Below are 11798 nucleotides of genomic sequence, written 5' to 3'. Positions count from 1 at the left end.
GAAAAGCAGGAGGGACTTGCTGACCTCTCAGAGGAGGAAAGGAGCGATGGACGGAATCACTGTCTTCATTTTGTCTTCATTCTCGCGGAGCACCTGCCTCCTTGGAGCAGGTGGGTGTCATGGTGCCAACCTCACCACCACCTTGCCGAGGAGGGGAAAGGACCCAGAGTGGTTGAAGGGAGGGAGTGAGGGTGAATAGAGCTGCCAGTAGCTCATTAATTGAAGGCTTGACAACACACTGACAAATGATCAGGTAAGAAAGAAGTATCAGATGGGGCCCCTGGGAGCACAGTTCAGACATAATCATTCATCTTACACATATATTAGTCTGAATTTCTGTAGGGCAGTGAAACACTCCTCACCACAGTAAGTTTTAGGGGAAAACCAGCCATGTGACATCTTGAATGCTTCCACAGCCCACTTTTCCCCAGCACATTTATTTTGCTCTTGCAGGCAGTGCAGTCAAAGCTGCTCTGCAGCTGCATGCCCTTCCACACCAACGTTCATTTTTCCTTAGTAAATACTCAATATCCACAATAAAGCCATGCAGTTAGAAACAAAGGACCAGAATTTGACTCAGAGCAGAGTTTAGCTTTTACTAGATAAATGCTTTTACTTATTGCATTAAGAGGAATAATTTAAACAAGAATAAAAAATAACTAAAAGCCAGTGAACACCCAATAGGCCACTGCCACTTAGTACGAACAATTTAGGATTTTTAGAACGCTTTTAAAGATGTCACAATGCTTTGGCACGGCAGGGTTACCAGGCTGCAGTGACTGGCCAGCCAGTCCCCATGTGCCTATTAACTATGTGCTCTTGCAACCACAAAGAGCTTATTACATGGAAAGAGTCACCTCTGGACAATTATTAGAAGCAGACACAGTACTGAAAAAGTGTGACTTACTTGCCCACAGTAGCTGCCACTAAAAAAACCTGGATTTGAAACCAAGTGCCCCACATGCTATTTGCCTTCGGCTTGCTCCATGCAGCAAAGGAGACATGTGCTGGTCCCAGGGGTCCTGGGAGCAGAGCTGTGGACCATCATAGAACCATGTTCAGACACTATTAATTTTACTGAAGTCCCTGCACTTAATGCTTCCCACCAACTAGGCGCTCTGTGGGTTGTAAGAAAACTTAAAAGCTAGTCCACCCAGAATACCAACCACGAGGTGACAGACTTTGAAGACACCTCAGAATCCTTTCAGGTTTGTCAGCTCTTGCCAACAGTTTGGTCGCAGCTTTGCACCACTTGCTCACATCGTCCCCCTTCCCAGGCCACTGTCTTACCATGGTTCGGTACCCTGAGCCTGGGCTGGGAGGGTTTCACCATGCCCCATCAAACTCTGCCTGGGCCTTAGTGGTCCCATCATCCCTTCCCTAAGACAGGGTTTATGTAAATGTATTTAATCCGGATTAGTTTTTATGTTACCTTCTTTTTAAAGGCCATTCAGCACCAGGTTTTATAGAATCAGAGAATCACAGAATCACAGGTTGGAAGGGACCTCAGGGATCATCTAGTCCAACCTTTCCAGGAAGAGCGCACTCTAGACAAGATGGCCCAGCACCCTGTCCAGACAAGTCTTGAAGGTGTCCAACGTAGCCGAGTCAACCACTTCCCTGGGGAGATTATTCCAATGGTGACTGTCCTCACTGTGAAAACTTTTCCTCTGGTGTCCAGTTGGAAACTCCCCAAGAGCAACTTGTGTCCATTCCCCCTTGTCCTCCCCATGTGACTCTGTGCAAAAAGGGAGTCTCCATCTTCTTTGGAGCTGCCCCTTAAGTACTGGTACATGGGGATGAGATCCCCTCTGAGCCTCCTTTTCTCAAGGCTGAACAAACCCAGCTCTCCCAGCCTATCCTCATATGGCAGCTTCCCAGTCCTTGGATCATCTTGGTGGCCCTTCTCTGGACCCCTTCCAGCCTGTCCACATCCTTTTTGTATAGCAGGGACCAGAACTGCACACAGTACTCCAGGTGCGGCCTGACAAGCGCTGAGTAGAGCAGGATAATGACTTCTTTATCTCTGCTGGTGATGCCCTTTTTGATGCAACCCAGCATCCAGTTGGCCTTCTTGGTCGCAGCAGCACACTGTTCGCTCATGTTGAGCTTTCTGTCCACCAGGACCCCCAGGTCCCTTTCCACAGAGCTGCTCTCCAGCCAGGTGGATCCCAGTCTGTGCTGTATAGTGCAACATGCCATTTAATGCAGCAGTAAAACAAACAAGAATGTTTTTTCATTTGGACTTTTCATCATCTTCTTAAATCACTCAAGAAATAACATAAATATTCCCCATTTCTAAAAATAGAGAAATTAAGGTAGTAAGAGGTCAAGTTATTTGCCTCTTGTATCAATAAGAGACTATCTGCCAAGACGACAAGCCTCCTGCAGAACATGTGCTGACACCTCCTTGCTTAGACCAATACCTGATTTCACATCTCTTCAGGAAACCCTGAGCTGCAGCAAGACTGCTGTACACATGAAGGCATCGCGGGCTTTCCCCATGCTGCTCTCCAAGCCTGGGGTTGCGGGAGCAGCAGCCACCCTGCAGATTTGCACTCTATTATTTTTCCTCCTCATTTCATTCATACCCATTTACTCAGACCACGAACCCTCTCCCAGCTGGCGTGGGCATGCGGCCCTGTGGCAGGCACTGGCCTGCAGAGCACCAGCTTTAAGATAATCCTTCATATGAGCAATCATCGATAACTGCTAACCTACTCCCTAAAAGACACAGATCAATTGACAGGTTATTATAACCCCTTAAAATATTAATGCCCTAGCAGGGACACAATTTCACTGGGCCTAGAGACTATTCCATTATTAGAAATTATGCCCCAGCCTTAAATAAATTAACTCAATAAATGTCTTACCATGAATACAAATTCCTGCTTAGGGCTTGCAAATAAAATGATTTAGAGCTGTTCTCCAAGGAAAGATGAGGTGTTTAAACTTGCAAAAGAGGAAGGGCTACCATATTCATTAGTCTTTTGTTTTAAATGGGCTTCTTTTTTTAAAGTGAAAGCATCCCTTTCGGAAGGGAGGGGGAAATCTTTGGAAAACTAAGTTGTTACATTTTGTTACACTGGGCTGCACAGTTTCACTTCTGCAAATACACACATCCCTGCTCAACTCCGAAGGCAGCTCTGGGGCCGAGACCACACCAGCCTTGAGCAAGGGCTGCCCAGTGCTTTCAGCACCACAGCCCTGCGGGGTGCAGGGGGGTACATCAAAGGCTGCCGGGAGGAGTGGGCTGGTGCCCCCAGCCAGCAGCACTGCATTGCTGCCTGCTCGCAGCAATGCGTGGGGAGGAGGCAGAGGGTGCTGGCAGCCTGGACACAGGCCACCAGCTCCGAGAAAGCTAATCTGGATCCCTGAGACTGGAGGGAGCCATTCTGCCATTGCCCCAAGGTTGAATTTTGGCAAAAAGGAGCTCTTTTACTTGCTTCCTGCAGCCGTGACCGTGTCCTGCTGGTATTGCAAGGACATCTCGACTCCCAAGCAGTGGAAGCTGAGCCAGAACTGCCGACCAGCAGCACAGAAGCTGCTAACGGGAGTGCAAAACTTAGTTTGTAAAGAAATGCAATGCAGTGCTGCCTGCACTGAGCAGAAGCCGTGAGCTGCTCTGAGGGCACGGAGTGCAGCAGCAGCCGCCTTTCAAACCTGAAAAACTGCTTTTATGCTCTAGCTAGCTCAGTTGGCCATTTCTTATTCAGGGTTAGATAACATAAGAAATGTTTAGTGTAACTTTTTCTGTAATATGCCCTTAATGATGAGAATAGATGCCAGGCTTGACCACTGTGCTACTGTTTTCTCACCTGGCCTCAGGTCACCTAAGGTTCAGGCCATACCACATAAAAACCATGAGGCTTGACATGGCACTGGTTCATGCAGTAGGAGTTATTCAGCCTGTGACTCGCCATCTTCTACTTACATATGCCCAAAAGACCCCACAGTTCATAGGGTGTCTGTTAATAAAGCTTCAGCCTTAGCAGGTATTTGCAATTGCAACAAAACATAATGCATGTGCAAGACCATTAATCATCCCAAGCCTCCTGTCAAAGCCTTTGCCCTCTTTGAATCAATGAATCGACTGTAGCAACGTGAAAGCCACTCTGTCACATTTAATTAGAGCTGTATTTCACACCAAAGGCCCTTGATGTTTCAAGAAGACTATTACAGCTTTGCATTCTTTTATGAATCTGGAGCATCAGCAGAGTAATACCTTGAGTGGCCACAGCATTTTGGAGAAGTGACACAGGCACACACACAGACAGACACACAGACAGACACCCCCTTTTCTGTGCATTGTTGTACTGCTACCAATGCATCACCTGAGAAACTGATTTCCTCAAGTGAGCACAGCCGGTTTTGCTCTGTCTATACTGTTCTTAAGAACAGACAGCCCTGGACAAGTAGTCTGCAATGTCAGGAAACAGATGTGTAGGTAGCACCCCACGGCTTGGTTATCTGCCTGGTAGCAACTGCCAGATGTCACTGCCCACCTATGGGATGTCCAGAGCCATGTCCATACAGCCAGAAGAGGCACACCTAGATCTATGCTGCAGCAAGGGACAAACACGACAACATTTCCCCAAAGGATATGCCTTGGCTTAAAATACAGTGTAAAGACAAACACATTCCTAAGACAGTGCAGGTAAACAGATGCCTTCTGCAGCTACTAATGAACAGGAATACCATAGGGAAGATAAAGTCTCTGTCTTTTCTTTGTGTTCAGGTATCGATTTGATGAGATTTTAATTTTTGGTAACCAAAGCACTGTTTTTTGCTGTTTAAGAGCTCACATGACTTTCTCAGTCCTGGCTTAAGAAGATCAGAGCATGCCTTGAAAATGGGTGCAATGTTTCCAGTTATTACTTTTCAATTTGTACACATATGAACAGTTCAGCCCTAAACTGGAAGATACACATAAAAGACACAAGTCAGGATGAAAAAATAGCCACACTGATTCCACTGGACTGAATCAGAAGGGTTTGTAAAAGAGACCATAGATTCAACTTACTTGTTTTGCCTTGAGAGAAATTCCATCAAAAGCCACTCAAAGAGATACTTAAACACAGGGAATTTTACAAGCAGATCAGGGAGAGTGTCTTGGCAGCAGCCTTCTCCTCAGTGTCTCCTCTTTGCTGCATTGACTTTGCACTGGTACCTGTTGCATTCCCAACTGATGCATCAGTGAGCTGTTGGACTGGTGACATTAAACACTCCCCGTCAGGAATGCTTGCTTATGTGCTGTAGTGTTTAACTACAGCATCTGAATTCGTTTCTTAGCACCCTTGAGGGCTGGGATAAATATAACCCCAGCTTTCACAAGTGAGAAACTGAGAGAAAGGGAGCGTGTGGGCAGGGAGAGGGGGTGCAGCCTGCTTGAGAATGAGGGGGAAAAGGCAAGGGTAGGAAAGAGCAGCTCCCCATTTCCCCTCCTCCCACCTCACTGAGCCCCCACATCCCCAAGACTGGGAGCCTGCTGCTGTGCCTGTGCTCCCACAGGGCTTTTGGGCACCCACTGGCACCTGTGGGCACCACTTCCCAACCACTGCTCCCAGGTCAGAAACATCCTGTCTGCCTCAGTTTCCCCACAGACCTCACATTTAGCAGTCGTATGCAGCCACCAGCTGCAGCTACCCCCAACGCGAGATGCCCCACATGCTGGCCCCATTGCCCAGCAGCCAACACTCATTCATGGACAACCCATGCAAACAACCAGCACAGGGCTATATTACATTTAGGGCCACCTAGCTCTTAAGATACTGGGGAAGTGCATCTGTGCAGTAATAACAAGTTTCAAAGCAATTTGGCAAAAAGTCAGGTTAGAGCAGTGACTTCCCAGCTCTGTGCAGCAGGTTGCAGCCTCGTGACATCCTGGGAGTGTGGCAGGTAGACGGCCACCCCCTCCGAGCCCCTGCTGCCACCTCCCTCCCATCCCCTGCACCTGTGGCTTCCCGCTCTGTCTCCAGCCGCCAGCCAGGCTCTGCTCTGCCATGGTGCAGCCCGTGGTGGTGCTTGCTGAGGCCAGCTGATGCGTTGGGAGATTATTCCTTAATAGGCTGATATCTGTGCTAGTGAAATACCAAGGAAGGGAGGAATACATTATCAGCTCTGATCTGGCATCACAGCATGCTTGCTCCTTTGGTTCTGCCTCCCAAAAGCAGATTTAATTGCTGGGCTAGAAAATGCAGATAAATCAATCGTCACATACCACATTTATTTTCTGTAGCTACGTGTTGGGCTCCTGGCAGCTTAAAACAGGAGTGACACCCACTCTTGCTACAAAGAGAGATAAAGGTCTTGCCAAAGACTACCTGCAGCAAGGAGTGGTTGCCCAGTGCGCAGGCAGGGCAAGGTCACAGCTACAGCAGTGACCTGGAGCTGGACACCCCCACACCAGCAGTATTTCTGCCCCATTTCAGCATTTAAGGCAACCGTCAGTCCAGACCCATTGTGTAACTTATCTTTGTAGCTTTTCTTAAAAAATGCCTGAAAGACAGGCTAGAAAGAGGAGGCAGAAAACTGATACTGTGAGAAAATAAATGTCATTTTATACTGTAGACTTACTTACAGCAAACACCGTGACTTGATGATGGTGTCTACAGCAACAAAGAAAATAAAACACTCAGTCGTTACCAGTATGCTTTTCTTAGATGAAACGATAAACCAAACAGAAACCTCAAACCAGCGTCCTCAGTCTGCACACGAACCACCTTCTGGTCCATGCTTTCCCGCCCAGGGTTCTGGGCCCTGGCTGTGCTCCCCAGCCCTGGCTGCAACACAGGTCAGCCATGACCATCAGCGGAGGCCTTTTGCCAGGGAATGTCTAAATCCAGGTAACGACCCTTTCTTCCCACTTTCCTTTACTTCACCTTGTGTCTGATGTGAGCAGAGCAGGACACACCAACACCCTAGCGCACCACTCCTGTCCCTACATCACCTCTGCTCTGCAGTTTCCTCCTGTGCTAGGAAAGGGGCTTTAATGTAGAAGGTACCTTCCACAGCTCAGAAAACCAAAGGTCTGGGAGATGTGATTAGCGTGGCTATATTAATTACAAGGCAGATCCAACACAGCAATTTTTTCTTCCCACCTTTTCATGTGTTCTTGATTGATTAACTAGAAAACAAGCAAACAGCCCTTTTCTCCCTGTGATTCAAATGCAATTCTCATTGCTAATGGGAATGGCAGGAGGAGCGGCGGCCAGGCTGACCTAACACAGCTGTCTGCTGCAGGCCCTGCCCTCCCAGGGAGCCTGTTCCCCTGTCCTGGGCCTCGCAGCCCTGTGTCCCAGCAGTGCAGTGCCCTCCACGCCTCCCAGCCCAGCCCAGCCCCCTGCCGAGAGGTGCCTGCACACACTGCACCCCAACACATCACGGGACAGAGACATCCTCCAGGAAAAGAACAAGTTAAAAGGGGAACGTGAGCTGCTGAGCAATGTCACAGGTTAGAGCAAGCCTCTGTGTTACTTTGAAAAATTCCGTCACTGTGTATGCCTTAGCTACCCCCGTGAAAATGGAGATAATAGCTGCTCACACTGTCTCCTAGGGACCTCTAAAGACAAAGATTCATGGAAACATGCTTTTCTGATGATCTTCTCTTATTTTGACTCTCAGTTGTCAGGATTTGTTGCTCGTTTCTCTGGCAAACTGAAGGGTCGGGTAAGCCAGGTGCCCCATCCAGCCTTGGTGTGAGTCCAGGCTGCCCATGGATGCTGCCTGCAGCAGCATGGCATCCTACTCCAAAACAGAATTTATAGCTCATGGAAGTAGTAGGTGACATCTAACCTTTTATCCAGTATTTAAAACCCTTGTAATGTGTGAACGTGTTATGAACTGCCAATGAATGGAGACACATGGCACGGGGGAACTGAGCTGCAGGACAGCTGCACATCAGCATGGTTTCCTCGGCCAATGCGTCTGCGCAAGAGCAGCCGAACACACTTGAGCAGCTCTGAGCCAACCTCGCAGCAGCTTGGTGTCCAGCACTCTGCAAAACCCTACCCGATGCTGTAAATTATTCATGGCTAGGCAGGTATTTGTTGTAAAACATATTTCAGGTTCCAGCTGCTCTTTGAAAAACAAGCAATTCTAACAACAAATTCTCTGTCACCAATACGGTCTTGTTCTTAACAGGTCTAATGTGCCAATACTACTGATACTTGAATGAAAGAAACATTTGAAGTAGGAACAAAAGTTCTGGACCTGTACCAGGCATTTTTTTTTCCAGTCTGAAAACCCATTTAATTATTTCCATTATGACATTGCCCTTTACAACCTGAAAATGTTATTTTATCTATGTGCACATCAGCACCCAATGTTCATGCCTAGATTCTTGTACAGTTTTCTAACATCGCTTTAAAGAATACACTTTAAAAAGTAAAAAAAGGTCAGTGTAACCTCTTGTCAGATGCAAGAATGGGTTTGGGAACAGACAATTAATTGGACACTCAGTTTCAGGTGCACAACATTTTGTTATTATTTCAGCTTAATGCACAATTGTGGGTTAATCTTTTGCCAAAACTCCTACCTGGTATGAAGTAATTCCTTTCTGCTTCCTGACATTAAATATATATTTCATGCATGGAAGTGACTTCAGCTGTCAAAAGCTGGGCAGATATTTTAACTGGCACTAGACTAGGATATATGGGAAAGTATTGCTTATTTTTATGTTAATAGGATGAAATACACTCTGAGACAGTAGTTCAGATCAAGACGTACTTACCAGACAAGCTGTAGCCTTGTTTCTGGTTTGCATGTTCATGAGAAGGAAAGTTATCTCTGTTGGTAGTGCAAGTATTTTTGGAACTGTTCCAAACACCATAAACATAAAAGAAGCTTAATTAAAAGATGTCTTGTTTTTGTTTTTGTTGTTTTTAAATCAAGAACTTTCCCTGCCAAAGGATCTAGCCCTATATTGTGTTATTTTGTTTTCTTTCAAGGGCTGGGGTGGTAGTGCGACATTTTTTTAAGAAAAAAAAAAAATCCAAAATACTTGGATGAACACTTTAAATTACAACATGAATGCTTTATGATGCTCTCCAAATGAGATGGCGCTTATCCATGGGATTCACCCCCTCTGCAGCACAGCAGTGTCTCCACTGGAGCAGCCATAATTGCTCAGTGGGGTGACGATGGAGTAGACACCCCCAGGACCTCTGTGCCTCTCATGAACCGCTGCAGCAATGAACCCGATTCAAAATCTTTTGGTTTTTCATTTTGTCCCAAACAGTCGTGGAGAGCTGACATGGGCACACTCCAGTATTTTGCTTCTGAAGTGGCTGAATGTTGGTTTTAAGGAGACACTCAAGAATAATAGTTCTATTCAAGAATAACTATTCAAGAATAATAATTCTTGCTTTATGTTATTTTGGAGCTGAGGAGTCCTGGATAGTGGAATACATTAAATTCACCTTATCCACATGGACTATGAAAGGAGCAGTGCACGCTACCATCAGATGAGTAAAAGAAAGCAGATAAATGTCTTACCTGGAGCTCTTCCCCTTCATTACATGCTGAGTCCCAGTCCCACAGCCGCTCACCTGAGAGGAGCTCCAGCACAGCGGGCACGGGAACTGCTCCCTTGGCGAAAAGCCATTCAGGTACACGCGTGTCAGCTGCGTCGGGCCCAGGTGTGCATGTGTTTGGTATCTCCATTGGAAAGGACCTCTCTGAAAAGCTTACTCATAGAGCACTTAAGTAATTTCCAAGATTAATTTCCAAGGAACGAGTATTTTCTGCTTTTGGGTGAAACAAAGGGAGGTGGTAAAATCACCTTGAGGTTCACATGGGTTTAGCTTTATATTTAGCTTATAAAACAGAAGTCGTAGGTTTGCCAGCAGAAAGACAGCTTTCATCACCTAGAATTGGTTGAGGCTTAGCAATCTTAAAAATCCCTCAGCAATAGGCAGTGCAGTACAGAAACATATTTTGTGTTTAAAAATAGTCTCAGCTGTTGTTGGAAGGGATTAAGCAATGTTTTCTTCCTTTATCAGCACAACATAGCAGTGCGGACAAAGTAAAAGGGTAGCTGTTGTTACTCTGTGAATGAGGAAATATTGCTTTATCTCATTTACTGCAGCCAGAGGTGAAACATTAACTTAGCTTTGAATTATGATGGGATGTAAAATAGCCTGAACAAAAAAACTGCTGGGCTTTCATTTGAGGGCATGAACTTACAGGTCTTCAAAACTCAGTTTATGTGGTATGACAACACACACCTTTCATTTTACTGAAGTATTCACTGAAATGTTTATCTTTGGAGTAGATTATTTTGAGCACTGTGGAAATAAGGAAAAGGAAAGAAATGTTGTATAATGGAGGTTTCCCAAAGGACTATGAAAATGTTTTAAAGGGATATAGAGAAGTAATTGCAGACTTACCTTTAGTTTTGCATTTCAAAAGATAAAGAAAAGGTCTTAACAGCATTTACATAGCTCATTACATGCTACCTGCAAAGTTCCCTGCCCCTTGTGTGTGTGATGGAGCTGGTGTTGGCTTCCCATGTGCTCTGGGTTGGAGCCAGATCCATGCTCCTTGTGCGTCTGGGACAAAGTAGGTTTCAGGCCACTCCTTCTCAGGGTCATTCTTGACCTTTAAAATGTGTCACCGACATATACCTGTCCGCCAGGGAATGCACACACCAAACCAAAAGGGAAAATATAAAAAGGAGGGAGAAATTGGTCATTTTTGCTCATGTGATTATTTACAGTTTACATTTGTTACAGTATAAAGTACCTTCGTCCCTGGCACAAATAAAGTAACAAGTTTCCATTGCTGAAAATCATTGAAACGCTTGTGAGCTGATGGGGAACATGACCTTTGGCATGACACTGATAATACCTGACAGAGAGATGATGTCAGGTGTCCTTAAAGACCCTATAGCCTATATAATGCTACATCTACGGTCACGTCAGACCATCACACACCCCTGAAGAAGTTACGTGGCACGTGGAAAGATACTGACCAGTGTGTCCCCATGGGACCATTGGCACCCAGGTGTCCTGGCAGAGCCCCAGCACCATTGTCAGAGGGAATCTGCTTATGTTAGGGCTGTATATCTGCCTGCCAGCAAATGCATGCACTATACCAAAAAGGAGATTGCTAAGAGGAGGAATAAAACTGACGTCGTTACTCATTAAACTATTTACAATTTATTTCTGTTCCCGCATTACAGTAGCTACCCACTGGAATGAAAGCAGCTAATGAGAGAAGCTGCACCACCACTATCCCAAAATATGCTGTGCAGTTTTTGTTTCAGCCTGGCAACCCTGGTGAATTGTAACCATCGTTCAGAGTTGCTGGATTGCATTACATGGTACGAACGACAGAGTGACGGCAGTGTCCCCAGCCGCTCCCGCCAGTGCCTCAGGTGCCACCTTGGCTCAGGTTAGCTGGCTCTCTTTAAGTCTCGTCTGCTAAAAGGGCTTTGGGGAAATTAATAGCTACTTTGGGAATGCTGCGCACTCTTCTCTGTAATGTCCTGCAAAGCACACTCTTGAGACAGAAACCTGATGGCATGTCACATTTGCAAGGGAAAATTTAACTCTAATAAAGATTAATATATGGGGACTTACCAACACATTTTTTCTAATTGCCTTTCATTAACATTCTCACCAACCTTGAACAAACAACACGGCCTTTTGTTTTTCTGTTTGCGAGACAGCGCCTGTATGAGGCATAGCCAGCTCTTGCTCTATAGGAACAAAACATTTTCACTGTAGACTCCTGTACTGAGGTACTCCAAACATTTTGATCCCCAAACGGCCTCTGATCTGTAACGGCCTCTGCCT

At 45.9% G+C, this 11798-nt stretch overlaps 1 long non-coding RNA gene across 1 annotated transcript; it reads right to left on the bottom strand.

Moving 5' to 3' along the window:
- Positions 1 to 6580: 6580 nt before the first annotated feature.
- Positions 6581 to 9731, bottom strand: LOC142061319 (uncharacterized). Its single transcript, XR_012662103.1, has 3 exons — positions 9496 to 9731; positions 8732 to 8814; positions 6581 to 6608 (listed from the first exon to the last, which is right to left on the bottom strand). It is a non-coding gene; the product is annotated as an uncharacterized LOC142061319 (long non-coding RNA).
- Positions 9732 to 11798: the final 2067 nt, after the last annotated feature.

Source organism: Phalacrocorax aristotelis, chromosome 8 (genome assembly GCF_949628215.1).
Source record: "Phalacrocorax aristotelis chromosome 8, bGulAri2.1, whole genome shotgun sequence".
NCBI classification, from domain to species: Eukaryota; Metazoa; Chordata; class Aves; order Suliformes; family Phalacrocoracidae; genus Phalacrocorax; species Phalacrocorax aristotelis.
Note: the sequence above shows the minus strand (reverse complement) of the source record. Positions and strands in the feature narration are given on the sequence as shown.